At 48.0% G+C, this 11,421-nt stretch overlaps 1 long non-coding RNA gene across 1 annotated transcript; it reads right to left on the minus strand.

The window, feature by feature from the left end:
• Positions 1 to 451: 451 nt before the first annotated feature.
• On the minus strand, positions 452 to 10,174 carry LOC149859504 (uncharacterized). Its single transcript, XR_016443656.1, has 3 exons — positions 10,047 to 10,174; positions 1,765 to 1,840; positions 452 to 581 (listed from the first exon to the last, which is right to left on the minus strand). It is a non-coding gene; the product is annotated as an uncharacterized LOC149859504 (long non-coding RNA).
• Positions 10,175 to 11,421: the final 1,247 nt, after the last annotated feature.

Below are 11,421 nucleotides of genomic sequence, written 5' to 3' on the forward strand. Positions count from 1 at the left end.
AATATGTCCAGAACATTTGGAAAGTGTAAGGCTGGAGTCAGTCCAAGGAGAGATGGGAAGGGCCTTGGGGTTGAACTGGGTTGTTTCTGTCCCTTTGCCTATGGTTCCCATTGTAATTCATAATGAAATACTTTGGTTCTCAGGTGCAGCTTATACATTTCAGTCCCTCCTGATGGCTCACACTTTCACACATGACTAGCCAAAGCAGGGTGTACAGTGTGCTGATAAGTATCTAGACAAGGCAGCTTGCTTGAAGAACAAAGTGTGATTACATTCCAAAGCACAGAAACTGTTCCCAATGGGGCAGTGTAAATGGGCATGAGAAGCCAAACAGCCACGCAGACATGAGTCTCCCATACAGCTCCTGCCTCCCACCTTCCCCTGGAGACCAAAATTTACCTTGCTGAGAGTCTTTCATTTTGGTTTCTGCTCTTAGCTTCTCATCGTGACCCGGGAACCAGTAAGAGTTTGACTCCAAATGCTCTCATTTTTTCCGTGTAGAAAAAGCTTCTTCCTCTTCCTCTAATTCAATGAGCTGAAGAAAAGCTAGGAGTAGGACTTTGGCACTAGGTATAACACTGCTGGAAGACATGGAAAAAGCATGAATGCCATTGCCAGAGCCGTTGAGGGGGGTCCAATCATTGTTCTCATTAACAAGCAGTAGACGCACCAAGCCTGAGATAACTAAAATTCACTGTATAGGTATTGTAGTAGGCATGAAGGTGGGAACTTTGTGATTCTGCAAGGAAGCCTGTGAAGGGAGGGAAGCATAATTTATTGGTGGAAACACAGGCCTGGTATTATCCAGTCTGGGGTTCTAGCTCTGACTTGGATTCTATCCTGCAGTTTGACCTAGGACAAACCTGAAGGCATAAAGGCCAAAGACCAAACTCACAGTGGGTGTCTTTCCATATGCTCCGGGGGGAGGAGGTGATTTTAATTAGAGCGATGCTGAGAACCACTCTCATCAAAGCGCCTGCAGTGTTTCGTGTATTCAGCACCCTGTGCTTCAAAATGGCAGCAGGGGTGCTTTAACTAAAGCTTGTTTGACAAACTTTAGTTAGTGTCCCCACTGCCATTTTGAAATGCGGGGACACTGAATATGAGACACAGCAGCTGCTGGAGCACGCTAATTAACACACTGCAGTAAGCTTGAATAATTGAGTCCACTCCAACATACTGTAATTACAGCATGTCAGAGCAGCATCCCCGCATGTCTATAGGCACCCAATGGTTTTAAGGGAGATGGATTTTTGGCACACTTCTCTCTCTGGGCCCCACTTTCACCATCTGTTGAAGGAGGTGAATAATACTGAGCAAGCCTGGTGTGAGCCTTAGCTCATCAGTGCCAGCAAAATGTTTTACAGTCTTTGACTGGCAGGCACTAGATCAGTGCTAAGCATGTTTGTGCAGGATGATATTAAAGAACAGGTTTCTGCATGAGCCATATTGTGGCAGTGCAGCGCACTCATGTAGTTTGCCAACTGTCTCGAAGGCCCCTGTGATGTCTGCATTTACAGATGCCCCTTATTCCTTGTTTGTGGCTCAGGACATTGGCTAGTGATCCAGGGTGTCCTAAACCTGGCTCTGCCACTAGTCACAGTGTATCCTTGGCTAAGTTGCTTCATTTGTCTGCTTTTTACCTATCTATATACCAGTAATGTTACTTTCCCTCTGTGTTTGGAGTACTGGAGGAGTTCTTTAGTGTTTGTGTAGCACTTTGAATATAGAAAGTACTGCATACCTGCAAGGTACTATCCTTACCTGCCTCCTGGGAGAGAACGGACTGCTGCGGGCCTGCTGAAGGTACAAAAAGGCATGCTTGATAGTGAGGAGTGACCTGTGGAAGAATCACAGAATACTAGAGCTGGAAGGGACATCAGGAGTCAGGTAGTCCAACCCCCTGCTCAAGAAAGAATCATTTCTGACTAAACCATTCTGTCCAGTGGCTGTCTAACCTGTTCTTAAAAACCTCCACAACCTCCCACAGCCTGTTCTAGCGCTTTATCACTTGTACGGTGAGAACTTAAATACTCAACCTAAATTTCCCATCACAGAATGAAAGACTATTGCTCCTTGTCCCTATACTCTGAGGCCACAGACTAGTCTATCTTCAGCCTCCATATGGTGGTTACCCTTTAGGCTCTTATCAAAGGTGCTATTATCAAATAGTCCCTTCCTTCTTTTCTACTCCCTACTCAATAATACTAGCTCTTTCATCCTTTCCTCATAAGTCATGATTCCCAGGTCTCTAGTCACCTTTAGCACTCTCCACTGGATTCGAATTCGTCTGCACTTTTTCTGAAGTGGAAAGTCCAAAACTCGATGCGGTACTTCAGCTAAGACCTCACCAGTGAGTGCTTAATAGAGTACAAGAATCACTTCCCTTGATTTGCAAGTGATACTCCAATTTTACAGCCCCATGTGCTATTGGCCTTTTGTTGCAAAAAACAAAACAAAAAAGCACGCTGCTGGCTCATATTCAGCTTAATCTGCTGTAACTTCCACTGTGATTTGCCATGGGTAAAGCCAGAATTGCAGAAAGGAGTGTGTGATCACATGCTCTTCAGCGGTATGGTATATGCATGGTGAGGAGAGCTCATTGCACATGCATTAGACATCTGAAGGGAGCATGGCGCATCTACACCTCAGAGAGATCCTGGATGCCAGTGAGATCAGAGCCCACCAGCCAGTTGCATGCATCTGGCTGCTTTTATGCAGTTCGAGGGTCAGGGACTGAGTGCCACTACTGCTCCTCCCCTCTTCTAATCTTTTCACCTGTCCTTGAATTGACAGGGGAGCAGAAGGATGTCTGGAGAAGGGCCTGGATAATGCCTGATCTATGATGTACTCCCAGGTCTCCTACTATCTGGGTGAGTGCCCTGACTTTCAGCTATTGATGCTAAAACACAGGAAGAATTTCCTCTCTGTGACCCGAATGAAATTGGATGCCTGCGTGTGGCCTACCGAGCATGCCCGGTAGCTGTAAGGACACTTGCACCTCCATACTGGGCACGTCTACACAAGAAAATGCATAGTAACCATAACACTGCGCAGTAGGGTGCTGGGCAGAAACCATGCTAATACACTACTGCACAGTAAATTCATAGATGCTAGGGTCAGAAGGGACCTCAACAAATCATTGAGTCTGACCCCCTGCTGGGCAGGAAAGAGTGCTGGGGTCAGATATGCTTGTAGACAAGCTCACTCTATGGGTAATGACATCTCAAACTGTGTAAGTGCTAAAAATGCTTCTCACATGGCTGGACAAGTGTCATTTAGGCTAACAAAGGTTAACAGCGTTTCCCCAGAATTGCTGGCTGACTTATCTGAGGTAGCATCTAAACAACTTTCAGATTTTTAAGACAAAAGGAAACTTTTTCACTGAAAACTAATTTACCATGGCTGAGGTTCCACTTGCTGCCGAGTAAGAGTGTATGCATGGGCAAGTAGTGGGAACAGCAGATGCATGGTAAAGCCCTGTCCCTTTGACTCAGTGGGAAATTGTTCAGGTGTTCGTACTTTCCCAGAGAGACTCATTCATACTCATTTCATATAAATTAACTACCTGGTAATGGTCTGCATGCACTGCTAAACACAGAAGTTGTCATTTGGTAGTTACCTGGAGACCGTGATCTCACTATATAGACATGCAGGTCAGGATGTGGGTCCGTCATGTAACCATCAGAGACACTGGCTGAGAACTCAGTCAGTTGGGGACCTGAAGTCCCACGAGCAAGAACACATCCATGTTCCTGATTATACCAGTTTAGCCACAACAGGCCATTTCTTACAACTAAATGAAAAATTCTTTGCAAACCTCCACTGGGTTCTCTATACTGTCCCCCCCCTGTGTCTGCCCAATCCAAAACTTACCCCAGAAAACACGTCCATTTAGATATTAGATATTTAGATACCTACCTGGTCACATCCTCGACATACCTCACAAACCCTCCCCACTGTGTGAGAGGGCAGTGCTCTCGCTCCCATTTTGCAGATAGGAAATGGAGACACAGAGATTTAGTGATATGGTCAAGGTTATACAGGAAGCTTCCTGAAAGTTAGGAGCTGAACCCAGGGATTCAAAATCCCTATCTAATGCCATAAGCATAAGACTATCCTGCCTCTCCCCCATGCAGGTCCTTATTGTTCTCTCTAGCTATTAGCCTGAAATAAAGCCCATGTTTGAAGATCCCCAGAATGGAAGAAGGTTTGAATCTGCATCAGGCTTACCACTATATTTCCGTGACCTCGGCATAATTGGAGAAAACAAGCCTTTGTGGGTGAAGCCGTAAAATATTCAATTAATATGCATTTAGAAAACAAAGCTGCCCTATTACTGAGAGGTGATCTTGTGGCTGCCTATAAATTCACCAGGGGAGGGCAGCAGGGAATAGGAGATGCTGTACTTACTAGGGCACCCCTGGGAGTAACTAGGAACAATGGCCACAAAGTGACAGAGAGCAGATTTAGACTGGACATTAGAAAGAACTTCTTCACAGTCGGGGTTGCCAGAATCTGGATTGGGTTTCCAAGGGAGGTGGTGCTCTCCCCTACCCTGGGGAGGAGGGGAGATTTGATAAGCATCTAGCTGGGGTCATCTGACCCCAGTGCTCTTTCCTGCCCAGGGCAGGGGGTTGGATTTGATGACTTACTGAGGTCCCTTCCGACCCTAACATCTATGAATTACCCACTCCTTGTGAAAAAAACCTTAGGCCCTGGGTACAGACATTACCACCATTCCACTCTGGTCTTCCTGGGACCCAGGTGAGTACAGAAATCATGTTCCATCTTCCTGCATATTTGCTCATAATTAGCCACCATGGGTATCACGTATTATTTAAGCACCTAATTGTACCTAAGAACCATGTCTGCCTATGTCCCTAGACCAAAGATCCTTGCACCTATGGCTACTAGCTGAGGACCAACTTGCCTTTGGGTAGACTTATGTATTGCTAGCATTGTCTATGTCTCATTTAGTCTTCTCAACAGTTTTCTGGACTAAAATCTGTCCCATAAGGCTTATGTCCTCAGGTCCCCAGAGAAAAGGCCTTATATTTATCATGGCTATTTTGCCAGTGAAAACTAAGAGCATTTGTAACTTGTTAGGTCACTATTTAGTGACATTTCACAGAAAGGTCAAGGTTCAACTTTCCCTACCCTCAACGGCCCCCTAACACAAGGGAGTACAACATTTAACATCTGAGTTCAGAGTGAATATTCAGTTGTCTCAGTTAATCACTCCCACTTTGTTACAAGCTAGGAGGCTTGTGGTTCACTAAAGGCTTGTCTACACCCCCCAAAAGGGAGAGGGTATGGATTCTGGTCACTTCTCCCAGTGGGACAGAAACTATCCCCCTACTGCATATCCATTTTACCAAGGAAATACTAAATGGAAGGTGCAGAAGGACATCAAGGACAGGATCTAGGGAATGTCTAAATCATACTTGCTTGGGAAGTCATTACACAGGTAAGTGGCCTAACCACTAGACCTGGGGTGTCAAACTCAGATAAGTGGCATGGCACTCCTCCATGGGACAGATGAATGGTGCAGGGCCAGCCTCACAGGCCAGTTCAGGCTCATGGACACTCTGCATGTGTCAGATCCAGCACCTATGGCACCTGCTGTGCTGGGTTCAGGACTGTGCTGCATGCTGTGTCTGCACAGGGCCAATTGGAGTGGGTGCTTGCATGGATTGGCCAGCGCAAGTGCCACATGCAGTGTGCATACAGAACTTGCCAGAGCAGGTGCCACATGCAGCGCATATGCAGGACCAGCTGGAGCAGGTGCTGTATGCAGCAGAGTCCGAGACCGGCTAGAGCAGGAGCTGCAGGCGCTAATCTGGGATGCTGGGGGTGTTCTGGTTTGGCCCAGTGTAGGTGCCACATGCAGCATGGGTCCTGGAGCAGGCACTGCATACAGCACATGTTTTGGATTGACTGGGGTGGGGGCCATGTGTGTCTTGTATCACTGGCTCTTAGATCAGGGCTGGTTTAGGATGCACCATGTGTGGTGTGTGCATCAATCTGAGATCCAGGGGCATCATTGGGGGCTGGAAGCTGGGGCTCTGTCAGTCACAGTCAGCTTACAGGCCACATCTTTGATGCCCATGCACTAGACTATTGGGTTAAAAGCTGAGCAAGCCCTCCTTCTCCCTTTTACCTCCAAATGCAAGTAGCAAATTTGCACTCGATTAGTTACTGTGCAGTAATGCACATATAGATGTCACCCAGGAGCAAATTTGCTCCTGGATTAGCCCTTCCACTAGAGGGTAACCCTCAGGCTAGCCCCAGGGCTCCAGGCTGGGAGCCTCTCCCACCACAGGCCTGGACTGCCTGTATGGCTCCAGCTGCAGATAGCTGCACCTGCCTGCAGCCCAACCCTAGAAGCCTGTCTGGATCCTGTAGCTGCTGCAGGGCATTGCCTGTGCCACACTCATGCTAGTCTCATGCTAGACCCCTGCACTAGGTGCTGCAGGCAGCTCCCTGGCCGGGCAGCACAAGGATAGCTGTGTAGAGGCCTAGAGAGCCATAGTGGGACCCACGATGGCAACAGCCTTGCCTAAGCTCGCACCCGTGACAGCCACCTGGGGCCTCAGCTGGTTACAGGAGAAGACTGGCAACCTCATAGTGCTGTGGAATGAAGCAGAGGTGCAGCACCAGTATGAGCGGGATGGGTGCTCCAATGTCCATGTCTATGAGGGGCTGTCAGCTCAGATGCAGGAGCATGAGCAGAACCAGTTGGTGTGGCAGTGCTGCATAAAGGTCAATGCCTTTTGGGCACAGTGGGTGGCCATCGCCAACCAAAATGTGATGGCCACCCACTGTACCCTTTAAGTCCATGCCATTTATGCAGCAACTGATGGATATCCTTGCACCCTGGGACCCAGGCCACAGCCATGGTGTCTACAGCAGCACAGGTGGCCTGCCCAAGCCTCCGCCCCAGCATGGCACCCATGGTGACATGTCACTGGGGGAGGGCCCCTTGGGCATCCAGCAACCCGAATCACTGAGCTCCCTGGCTGCACCCTCCACCAGCAGGTGAGGGAACCCTGGCCAGCATCTTCTGTGCCAGCTCCCAGCCCCTGCCATGAGGCATGGCTGGCCATGACACCACCTGCTGCCAGCAGCACCAGCTCATCCCCAGGGCATGCTCCCAGCTGGGCACCCACTTGCTATGCCCCTCCACCTGAGGTGGGGTCCAGCCAGGGAGACGGGATTGAGGAGGCAGATGTGCGGCAGAGGTCCTAGGATGGCATGTGGTTGCCTGCCAAATAGTCGCTGCACATTGGTGAGCCAGGAGGGGCAAGACGGCTGTAGGCCAGTGGCAGTCAGCATGAAGGACCAGCAGGGCCAGCGTGGTGGCCAGCAGGAGCCCAGGGTGCTGGTTGTTGTTGCCAGGGGCAGGGGCTGGAGCAGCCATAGCATGGGGTGGCAGAGGCAGCAAAGAGAATGCTGCCATGTTCTGTCTATGCTGGGTACACTGCTCCTGGCCACGAAGTGGCAAGTGAGGCTACCTTCTGAAGAGGGCTGGCAGCTGCAGCTGGAGCCTGGAGCTTGCCCAGTGGTGCAGGGCCCTGGGATGTAAGAACAGATTGGCAGCAAATCTGTTCCAGCTTCACTGCATGTGTAGATCCTTGTCCAGTACCATTTACTCATAATTTACTTGTGAGTAAATTGGTGCCACAGTAACTGCACATTTAAACACAGCTAGTAACACAAATGTAGATGCTGACCCCAGTATAAATTGTGCCATCAACCCAGCCAGACAGGGGCCATATTCCTACTGCTGCCTAACCACATGGCTCGGCAGCTGCAGAGCCTTATGGCCCAGCCACGTCTTTCACTGCCCGACATCGTCACCCAGTGCCTGGGCCTGAACCTTTGTGCCTTGTGCCAGCTAGAACCTGGGCCTGCAGGGGGCAAAGCAGGGCAGGGACATCCCTGGCCTAACCTGTTTTTCCCTGGCTCAATTTGCTGCTGTCCCAGGTGTACATGTAGACATTGTGCCTGGAAATAGTTTACTGCAGAGCAAATTGCTCCACAGTTTATTCAGTTACGTTAACTGCACAGGAATGTCCAGAGAGAGGTTACTGGTGGAAACAGGTGTCTAAAGCAGAGGCATCAAACACATGGCCCAGAGGTTAAATCTGGCCTGTGGATGTGGGTCATCTGGCCCATGGCACTTCTCATATGTGGTGATCACTGAGTTCAATAAATACAGACATATAAGAATATGAAGAACTAAACAACTAACTTTATTGTGGAGCAGTAAGCAACATCAGCAGACCCTTAGGCTCTCTCTAACTAACCAGCAGCTACCACCAAACTAAGGGACGAACTTTCAATTCCCAACCCTTCTAAATTAGGGTGTGTCTCTAAATTATAACTTTTAACACTACATCCTGGACTGGACAAAAGAGTCTTTGTGAGTTAGATTCAGTTTGCAGTGCTTGTTCCTGCAGCTGCCAGGGCTGCTACATTGATGTGGCTCTGGAACAGGGGCGGGCAAGTATTTCAGGCGGAGGGCCGCATACTGAGTTTTAGCAAGCCATTGTGGGCTGCATGACAGACAGCCAGGAGCAAATGAATATTAATTTTCTAAATTTTTAGGGGCCCCATGGGCTGGATAGAAGGGGATAGCGGGCCACATCTGGCCCACAGGCCACATTTTGCCCACCCCTGCTCCAGAACCCAAGCTGTTAATATTACTGCTGCTTGTCTCCTACCCACCCCGCTTATCTGCAATGAAATTTGGGTCTTTTAGTTAATGTTGATGACTAAAAACAGCACGAGAAAAGGGAGGGGGGTGGCAGCTATGTTAACCCCCTGAATTCCAGAGCTCTGCTAATACAGAGGCTCCAGCAGCAACAGGGATTACCCCTTCTGCTGCCACTCTCAGGTTAACCAGACCCTGAGACGCTTTGTGTTCCACATCTGGCCGGCAGGGACAAATGACTTTGACTTCCTTAGTCGAGGGAATTACTCACCTCCAAGGTTAGACAGTAATGAGTGGGGGATTTAAGGATGTAATTTTTGGATTTAGGTATTAGAGTCCCTTTGGAAACTGCCCCTTGGTCCATATTAAAAAATTCCCAAATACTGTGGGAACAGCTGTCTTCCTACTTTAAAAAAGTACAGGAAATAGCAGTATTTTTTGGTATTTCTCTAGCATCTGCCATCCTTCCATAGTTAGACTGAGTTTGTCATGGTAGGGACCCTTGTTTCTTACTGTTTGTGAGGTGCCAAGCATACTGTTGGTACTATCATAGTACTACTGTGTATTTGTAATTGATGCTGAAGACCCTAAGAGCCCTGTAACAGCTGGCTAGAACGTGTAACCCAGCTGTAGAAATGCTGGGTTTCCCATCATCCTGCGCTACATCCTGGGGGGGCAACAAAGGCAGCTATTTATCTTCATAAAGCAATAGTTCTTAGGTGTGTAAGAGAAGAAGAGCATGGTATCCAACTGAAACTGCACAGGGAACTGTGGTAGGTGGAATATAGGGTCTATTTTTTAAAAAAACCTACGACCCTGATGAGATTTTCAGAATGGTTCAGCCAGTTTAGTATCCTGAATGAAGACTGGACTACCAGAACTGCTTAACACCTAGAAGCTCTCAGAAGTAGTGAGGGAATGAGGTGTAAAATCCCATTCTGGGAACAGATTCCACCTGCCTCCTCCCCTGAGCTTAACCCTACTATAGAGGGACTATATTTGTGTAATGTTAAAATGGGACACTACACTCCCCCCATTCTCTGACATGCTTACATATCTCTGAGCTCCAGTCTCAGCTGAGCATGCTGAATCATTCGGGGTTGTGGAAGGGTGAGTTATGGGGTGCCGGAGAGCAGAGAGGGTATGCATGCAGCTCTGGAGAGAAGGTGGTGGGGGGGATCCCATTTTCACCAGCCCCTTTTAAACATCCTGGGGATCCTTCTGCAAATGGGACAGAAGTGATCATTTAATCAAACTAATGGGATACCCAAAACAAGTATTTTAAATTGGGGGGTCCCAGTGAAAGTGGGACATGTGGTCACCTTACCTGAGCAGCACCCTTCCTATAACTCTCTTTCTACCCTGGACATCATCACCCTGCGTGTAGTGTCTCTGGGGATCCTCCTGGTTGTTTTGTCCTGCTTGATTCGCAGTAAGCCATTGCCTTGCTCCCTGCTGAGCTGTCTTAGACCAATGCACTGGGGATGCCAGGCTTCTCCAGGTAAACACAGCACAGGGTAATTCATTATCTCAGTTGCACATTGTTTTCATACTTTGCCGATGTGCATTTCCCAGAGAACTGATTATGTCACTCATTAACCATCTAGATCTGTTTATTTCCTTTATGCAGAGATGGCTTTTGTCAGTCCAGCATGTTCATGTTTCAGCTGAGCTTCAAGAACAAAGAGTCCCTACTGATTCCTTTCTGCTTAGTCACACAGAGTCACGTATTACCAAAATTGGTACAGAAATGTTGCCAACCACAAACCTCCAGCCCAGCTGCCTGTGGTGAAATTTGCATATCAGCTAGCCAAAGAGAATCTCAGGGCAAGCAGCACTCACCACAAAAAATGCTTTTGTTCGATCCTGTGAGGGAATGTTTGCAGAGTCAGAGCCTTTCCCAAAACAATGGCGATAATCCTCCCATCTGGCCTGTCCTCCCCAGAGCTTTTCTCCTCCCTCAACGCTTATGTCAAGGCCAAACTAAGCTGGCATATCAGCGGATTAAAATACAGTTTGTTTTCTTTTAATGACCACGTAGAAGTACTTACTCCTTGATAGCAGAACGTGGAGCAGTGAAAACACCCCTTGGCTTTTCCTAACCCTACGTGCTACAGGGCAAGCATCAAGCCTGCACAAAGACGGTTGCGTAGTGAGCAATTCATTGCACGCTCACCTATCTTGGTCAAGATTAAGATAGACAAGTAGTACCTGTGTACAGCAAAAATCCTTGGGGGGGTTCCAGCTACATGGGAACTCTGGAGGATCAGGTAAGGATCCTTTTTGCTACATCCAAAGGGATGTAATGTCTTTATTGCAAGGGACATCACAGATGAAAGAAGCATGTGCAGATTATGCAAGAATGCTCCTAAGCAGGCACTGAATCATCACAAGCCTTGTATCATCCATGGGAGAAAATGCCTGGATCACAAGGCAGGTGTAAAACAACAGATATGAAACGGGGGGGGGCAGGTAAGAGGTAATTTGAATAGTGTAAGATTAATCTCTCCTAGCTCAAGAACTACCCACTTGCTCTAGTTGTTAGGCCTTTATCCCAGATTAAAAATACAAGCCACCATAAACCATTAACTATGACCACGAATCATGTTCACCAGTTAGTTAGCTCTCACTGAACATTTTAAGATGGGTTTAAAAGCTGTAACATTTTATGAATCGGAACTGTTGGTGCTCCCATATTTTTC

This window comes from Crocodylus siamensis, chromosome 7, assembly GCF_052110815.1.
Source record: "Crocodylus siamensis isolate JL-2025a chromosome 7, ASM5211081v1, whole genome shotgun sequence".
Taxonomy (NCBI): Eukaryota; Metazoa; Chordata; order Crocodylia; family Crocodylidae; genus Crocodylus; species Crocodylus siamensis.